This window comes from Schistocerca serialis, unplaced genomic scaffold (assembly GCF_023864345.2).
Source record: "Schistocerca serialis cubense isolate TAMUIC-IGC-003099 unplaced genomic scaffold, iqSchSeri2.2 HiC_scaffold_1417, whole genome shotgun sequence".
Taxonomy (NCBI): Eukaryota; Metazoa; Arthropoda; class Insecta; order Orthoptera; family Acrididae; genus Schistocerca; species Schistocerca serialis.
The window spans coordinates 10,102,066-10,110,749 of record NW_026047644.1 but is presented as its reverse complement, the minus strand read 5'-3'; positions in this window follow the sequence as shown (position 1 = coordinate 10,110,749).

Genomic DNA, 8,684 nt, shown 5'->3' with positions numbered 1-8,684 from the left:
AAGAAGACTGACTCTTCCTACTCTCTATGTTTTGAACCATTCGTGTGACACTAGTTATAGATTCCGATGGTTCACTTCAGGTTTACTGTATCCCTCTGACCTTCTTATTGGCGATGAAACACAGAAATTGCATCGGAATTAAATACAAAAGGAACAATGCCGACTTATGTACAAAAAGGCTGACTCATCTTACTGTCTATGTTTGAACCATTCGTGTGACACTAGTTATTGATTCCGATGCTTCACTTCAGGTTTACTGTATCTCTCGGACTTTCGTATTGACGACGAAACACAGAAATTGCATCGGAATTAAATAGAAAAGGCACAATGCCGACTTAAGTACAAGAAGACTGACTCTTCCTACTGTCTATGTTTTGAACCATTCCTGTGACACTAGTTATAGTTTCCGATGCTTCACTTCAGGTTTACTGTATCCCTCTGGCCATCTTATTGACGATGAAACTCAGAAATTGCATCGGTATTAGATACAAAAAGCACAATGCCGACTTAAGTACAAGACGACTGACTCTTCTTACTGTCTATGTTTTGAAACATTCCGGTGACACTACTAATAGATTCCGATGCTTCATTTCAGGTTTACTGTATCCCTTGGACCTTTCTATTGACGATGAAACACCGAATCTGCATCGGAATTAAATAGGAAAGGCACAATGACGACTTAAGAACAAGAAGACTGACTCTTCTTACTGACTTTGTTTGAACCATTCCTGTGACACCACTTATAGATTCCGATGCTTCACTTCAGGTTTACTGTATCCCTCTGACCTTCTTATTGCCGATGAAACACAGAAATAGCATCGGAATTAAATAGAAATGGCACAATGCCGACTTAAGTACATGAAGACTGACTCTTCTTACTGTCTATGTTTTGAACGATTACTGTGACACTAGTTATACATTCCGATGCTTCACTTCAGGTTTACCGTATCCCTCTGACCTTCTTAGTGACGATGAAACACAGAAATCGCATCGGAACTAAACAGAAAAGGCACAATGCCGACTTAAGTACAAGAAGACTGACTCTTCGTACTGACTATGTATTGAACCATTCCAGTGACACTAGTTATGGATTCCGATGCTTCACTTCAGATTTACAGAATCCCTCTGATCTTCTTATTGACGATGAAACACAGAAATTGCATCTGAATTAAATACAAAAGGCACAATGCCGACTTAAGTACAAGAAGACTGGCTCTTCTTACTCTCTATGTTTTGAACCATTCCTGTGACACTAGTTATAGATTCCGATGCATCACTTCAGGTTTACTGTATCCTTCTGACCTTCTTATTGACGATGAAACTCAGAAATTGCATCGGAATTAAATACAAAAGGCACAATGCCGACTTAAGTACAAGAAGACTGACTCTTATTACTGTCTATGTTTTGAACCATTCCTGTGACACTAGTTATAGATTCCGACGCTTCACTTCAGGTTTACTGTATCCCTCTGACCTTCTTATTGACGATGAAACACAGAAATCGCATCGGAATTAAATACAAAAGGCACAATGCCGACTTAAGTATAAGAAGACTGACTCTTATTACTGTCTATGTTTCGAACCATTCCTGTGACACTAGTTATAGATTCCGACGCTTCACTTCAGGTTTACTGTATCCCTTGGACTTTCTTATTGACGATGAAACACAGAAATTGCATCGGAATTAATTACAAAAGGCACAATGCCGAATTATGTACAAGAAGACTGACTCATCTTACTGTCTATGTTTGAACCATTCCTGTGACACTAGTTATTGATTCCAATGCTTCACTTCAGGTTTACTGTATCTCTTGGACCTTCTTATTGAAGACGAAACACAGAAATTGCATCGGAAATAAATAGAAAAGGCACAATGCCGGCTTAAGTACAAGAGGACCGACTCTTCCTACTCTCTATATTTTGAACCATTCCTGTGACACTAGTTATAGATTCCGATGCTTCGCTTCAGGTTTACTGTATCCCTCTGACCATCTTATTGACGATGAAACTCAGAAATTGCACCGGAATTAGATACAAAAAGCACAATGCCGACTTAAGTACAAGAGGACTGACTGTTCTTACTGTCTATGTTTTGAAACATTCCTGTGACACTAGTTATAGATTCCGATGCTTCACTTCAGGTTTAATGTATCGCTTGGACCTTCTTATTGACGACGAAACACAGAAATTGCATGGGAATTAAATAGAAAAGGCACAATGCCGGCTTAAGTACAAGAAGACTGACTCTTCTTACTGTCCATGTTTTGTATTATTCCTGTGACACTAGATATAGATTCCGATGCTTCACTTCAGGTTTACTGTATCCCTTGGACCTTTCAATTGACGATGAAACACCGAAATTGCATAGGAATTAAATAGGAAAGGCACAATGCCGACATAAGTACAAGAAGACTGACTCGTCTTACTGACTATGTTTTGAACCATTCCTGTGACACTAGTTATGGATTCCGATGTCTCACTTCAGGTTTACTGTACCCCTTGGACCTTCTTATTGACGATGAAACACAGAAATTGCATCGGAATTAAATACAAAAGGCACAATGGCGACTTAAGTACAAGAAGACTGACTATTCCTGCTGTCTATGTTTTGAACCATTCCTGTTACACTAGTTATAGATTCCGATGCTTCACTTCAGGTTTACTGTATCCATCTGGCCTTCTTATTGACCATGAAACACAGAAATTGCATCGGAATTAAATAGAAAAGGCACAATGCCGACTTAAGTACAAGAAGAATGACTCTTCCTGCTGTCTATGTTTTGAACCATTCCTGTTACACTAGTTATAGATTCCGATGCTTCACTTCAGGCTTTCTGTATCCCTCTGACCTTCATATAGATGATGAAACACAGAAATTGCATCGGAAATATATACAAAAAGCACAATGCCGACTTAAGAACAAGAAGACTGACTCTTCCTACTGTCTATGTTTTGAACAATTCCTGTGACACTAGTTATACATTCCGATGCTTCACTTCAGGTTTACTGTATCCCTCTGACCTTCTTATTGACGATGAAACACAGAAATTGCATCGGAATTAAATACAAAAGGCACAATGCTGACTTAAGTACTAGAAGACTGACTCTTCTTACTGACTATGTTCTGAACCATTTCTGTGACACTAGTTATAGATTCCGATGCTTCACTTCAGGTTTACTGTATCCCTTGGACCTTCTTATTGACGATGAAACACAGAAGTTGCATCGGAATTAAATACGAAAGGCACAATGCCGACTTAAGTACAAGAAGACTGACTCTTCTTACTGACTTCGTTTCAACAATTCCTGTGACACCACTTATAGATTCGATGCTTCAGTTCAGGTTACATTATCCCTCTGACCTTCTTATTGACGGTGAAACACAGTAATTGCTTCGGAATTAAATAGAAAAGGCACAATGCCTACTTAAGTACAAGAAGACTGACTCTTCTTACTGTCTATGTTTTGAACCATTCCTGTGACACTAGTTATAGTTTCCGATGCTTCACTTCAGGTTTACTGTATCCCTCTGACCTACTTATAGACGATGAAACTCAGAAATTGCATCGGAATTAGATACAAAAAGCACAATGCCGACTTAAGTACAAGAGATCTGACTCTTCTTACTGTCTATGTTTTGAACCATTCCTGTGACACTAGTTATAGAATCCGATGCTTCACTTCAGGTTTACTGTATCCCTCTGACCTTCTTATTGACGATGAAACACAGAAATTGCATCGGAATTAAATACAAAAGGCACAATGCCGACTTAAGTACAAGAAGACTGACTCTTATTAATGTCTATGCTTTGAACCATTCCTGTGACACTAGTTATAGATTCCGACGCTTCACTTCAGGTTTACTGTATCCCTTGGACCTTCTTATTGACGATGAAACACAGAAGTTGCATCGGAATTAAATACGAAAGGCACAATGCCGACTTAAGTACAAGAAGACTGACTCTTCTTACTGACTTCGTTTGAACAATTCCTGTGACACCACTTATAGATTCGATGCTTCAGTTCAGGTTACATTATCCCTCTGACCTTCTTATTGACGATGAAACACAGTAATTGCTTCGGAATTAAATAGAAAAGGCACAATGCCGACTTAAGTACAAGAAGACTGACTCTTCTTACTGTCTATTTTTTGAACCATTCCTGTGACACTAGTTATAATTTCCCATGCTTCACTTCAGGTGTACTGCATCCCTTGGACCTTCTTATTGACGATGAAACACAGAAATTCCATCGGAATTAAATAGAAAAGGCACAATGCCGACTTAAGTCCAAGAAGACTGACTCTTCTTACTGACTTTGTTGTGAACCATTCCTGTTACACTAGTTATAGATTCCGATGGTTCACTTCAGGTTTACTGTATCCCTCTGACCTTCTTATAGACGATGAAACTCAGAAATTGCATCGGAATGAGATACAAAAAGCACAATGCCGACTTAAGTACAAGAGATCTGACTCTTCTTACTGTCTATGTTTTGAACCATTCCTGTGACACTAGTTATAGATTCCGATGCTTCACTTCAGGTTTACTGTAGCCCTCTCACCTTCTTATTGACGATGAAACACAGAAATTGCATCGGAATTAAATACAAAAGGCACAATGCCGACTTAAGTACAAGAAGACTGACTCTTATTAATGTCTATGTTTTGAACCATTCCTGTGACACTAGTTATAGATTCCGACGCTTCACTTCAGGTTTACTGTATCCCTTGGACCTTCTTATTGACGATGAAACACAGAAATTGCATCGGAATTAATTACAAAAGGCACAATGCCGAATTATGTACAAGAAGACTGACTCATCTTACTGTCTATCTTTGAATCATTCCTGTGACACTAGTTATTGATTCCAATGCTTCACTTCAGGTTTACTGTATCTCTTGGACCTTCTTATTGAAGACGAAACACAGAAATTGCATCGGAAATAAATAGAAAAGGCACAATGCCGGCTTAAGTACAAGAGGACCGACTCTTCCTATTGTCTATGTTTTGAACCATTCCTGTGACACAAGTTATAGATTCCGATGCTTCACTTCAGGTTTACTGTATCCCTCTGACCATCTTATTGACGATGAAACTCAGAAATTGCATCGGAATTAGATACAAAAAGCACAATGCCGACTTAAGTACAAGAGGACTGACTGTTCTTACTGTCTATGTTTTGAAACATTCCTGTGACACTTGTTATAGATTCCGACGCTTCACTTCTGGTTTACTGTATCCCTTGGACCTTCTTATTGACGGTGAAACATAGAAAGTGCATCGGAATTAAATACAAAAGGCACAATGCCGAATTATGTACAAGCAGACTGACTCATCTTACTGTCTATGTTTGAACCATTCGTGTGACACTAGTTATTGATTCCGATGCTTCACTTCAGGTTTACTGTATCTCTCGGACTTTCTTGTTGACGACGAAACACAGAAATTGCATCGGAATTAAATAGAAAAGCCACAATGCCGACTTAAGTACAAGAGGACTGACTCCTCCTACTGTCTATGTTTGAATCATTCCTGTGACACTAGTTATACATTCCGATGCATCACTTCTGGTTTACTGTTTCCCTCTGACCTTCTTATTGACGATGAAACACAGAAATTGCATCGGAATTAAATACGAAAGGCGCAATGCAGACTTAAGTACAAGAAGACTGACTCTTCTTACTGTCTATGATTTGTACCATTCCTGTGACACTAGTTATAGACTCCGATGCTTCACTTCTGGGGTATTGTATCCCTAGGACCTTCTTACTGACGATGAAACACCGAAATTGCATCGGAATTAAATACGAAAGGCACAATGGCGACATAACTACAAGAAGACTGGCTCTTCTTACTGACTTTGTTTGAACCATTCCTGTGACACCACTTTTAGATTCCGATGCTTCACTTCAGGTTTACTGTATCGCTCTGACCTTCTTATTGACGATGAAACACCGAAATTGCATCGGAATTAAATACATAGGCACAATGCCGACTTAAGTCCAAGAAGACTGACTCTTCCTACTGTCTATGATTACACCATTCCGGTGACACTAGTTATAGATTCCGATGCTTCACTTCTGGTTTACTGTATCCATCTGACCTTCTTATTGACGATGAAACACAGAAATTGCATAGGAATTAAATAGAAAAGTCACAATGCCGACTTAAGTACAAGAGGACTGACTCTTCCTACTGTCTATGTTTGAATCATTCCTGTGACACTAGTTATACATTCCGATGCTTCACTTCAGGTTTACTGTGTCCCTCTGACCTTCATATTGACGATGAAACACAGAAATTGCATCGGAAATAAATACAAAAGGCACAATGCCAACTTAAGTAGAAGAAGACTGACTCCTCCTACTGTCTATGTTTTGAACGATTCCTGTGACACTAGTTATACATTCCGATGCTTCACTTCAGGTTTACGGTATCCCTCTGACCTTCTTATTGACGATGAAACACAGAAATTGCATCGGAACTAAATAGAAAAGGCACAATGCCGACTAAAGTACAAGAAGACTGACTCTTCTTACTGACTATGTTTTGAACCATTCCTGTGACACTAGTAATGGATTCCGATGCTTTACTTCAGGTTTACTGAATCCCTCTGACCTTCGTATTGACGATGAAACACAGAAATTGCATCGGAATTAAATACAAAAGGCACAATGCCAACTTAAGTACAAGAAGACTGACTCTTCCTACTCTCTATGTTTTGAACCATTCGTGTGACACTAGTTATAGATTCCGATGGTTCACTTCAGGTTTACTGTATCCCTCTGACCTTCTTATTGGCGATGAAACACAGAAATTGCATCGGAATTAAATACAAAAGGAACAATGCCGACTTAAGTACAAGAAGGCTGACTCATCTTACTGTCTATGTTTGAACCATTCGTGTGACACTAGTTATTGATTCCGATGCTTCACTTCAGGTTTACTGTATCTCTCGGACTTTCGTATTGACGACGAAACACAGAAATTGCATCGGAATTAAATAGAAAAGGCACAATGCCGACTTAAGTACAAGAAGACTGACTCTTCCTACTGTCTATGTTTTGAACCATTCCTGGGACACTAGTTATAGTTTCCGATGCTTCACTTCAGGTTTACTGTATCCCTCTGACCATCTTATTGACGATGAAACTCAGAAATTGCATCGGTATTAGATACAAAAAGCACAATGCCGACTTAAGTACAAGACGACTGACTCTTCTTACTGTCTATGTTTTGAAACATTCCGGTGACACTACTAATAGATTCCGATGCTTCATTTCAGGTTTACTGTATCCCTTGGACCTTTCTATTGACGATGAAACACCGAATCTGCATCGGAATTAAATAGGAAAGGCACAATGACGACTTAAGAACAAGAAGACTGACTCTTCTTACTGACTTTGTTTGAACCATTCCTGTGACACCACTTATAGATTCCGATGCTTCACTTCAGGTTTACTGTATCCCTCTGACCTTCTTATTGCCGATGAAACACAGAAATAGCATCGGAATTAAATAGAAATGGCACAATGCCGACTTAAGTACATGAAGACTGACTCTTCTTACTGTCTATGTTTTGAACGATTACTGTGACACTAGTTATACATTCCGATGCTTCACTTCAGGTTTACCGTATCCCTCTGACCTTCTTAGTGACGATGAAACACAGAAATCGCATCGGAACTAAACAGAAAAGGCACAATGCCGACTTAAGTACAAGAAGACTGACTCTTCGTACTGACTATGTATTGAACCATTCCAGTGACACTAGTTATGGATTCCGATGCTTCACTTCAGATTTACAGAATCCCTCTGATCTTCTTATTGACGATGAAACACAGAAATTGCATCTGAATTAAATACAAAAGGCACAATGCCGACTTAAGTACAAGAAGACTGGCTCTTCTTACTCTCTATGTTTTGAACCATTCCTGTGACACTAGTTATAGATTCCGATGCATCACTTCAGGTTTACTGTATCCTTCTGACCTTCTTATTGACGATGAAACACAGAAATTGCATCGGAATTAAATACAAAAGGCACAATGCCGACTTAAGTACAAGAAGACTGACTCTTATTACTGTCTATGTTTTGAACCATTCCTGTGACACTAGTTATAGATTCCGACGCTTCACTTCAGGTTTACTGTATCCCTCTGACCTTCTTATTGACGACGAAACACAGAAATCGCATCGGAATTAAATACAAAAGGCACAATGCCGACTTAAGTATAAGAAGACTGACTCTTATTACTGTCTATGTTTCGAACCATTCCTGTGACACTAGTTATAGATTCCGACGCTTCACTTCAGGTTTACTGTATCCCTTGGACCTTCTTATTGACGATGAAACACAGAAATTGCATCGGAATTAATTACAAAAGGCACAATGCCGAATTATGTACAAGAAGACTGACTCATCTTACTGTCTATGTTTGAACCATTCCTGTGACACTAGTTATTGATTCCAATGCTTCACTTCAGGTTTACTGTATCTCTTGGACCTTCTTATTGAAGACGTAACACAGAAATTGCATCGGAAATAAATAGAAAAGGCACAATGCCGGCTTAAGTACAAGAGGACCGACTCTTCCTACTGTCTATGTTTTGAACCATTCCTGTGACACTAGTTATAGATTCCGATGCTTCGCTTCAGGTTTACTGTATCCCTCTGACCAT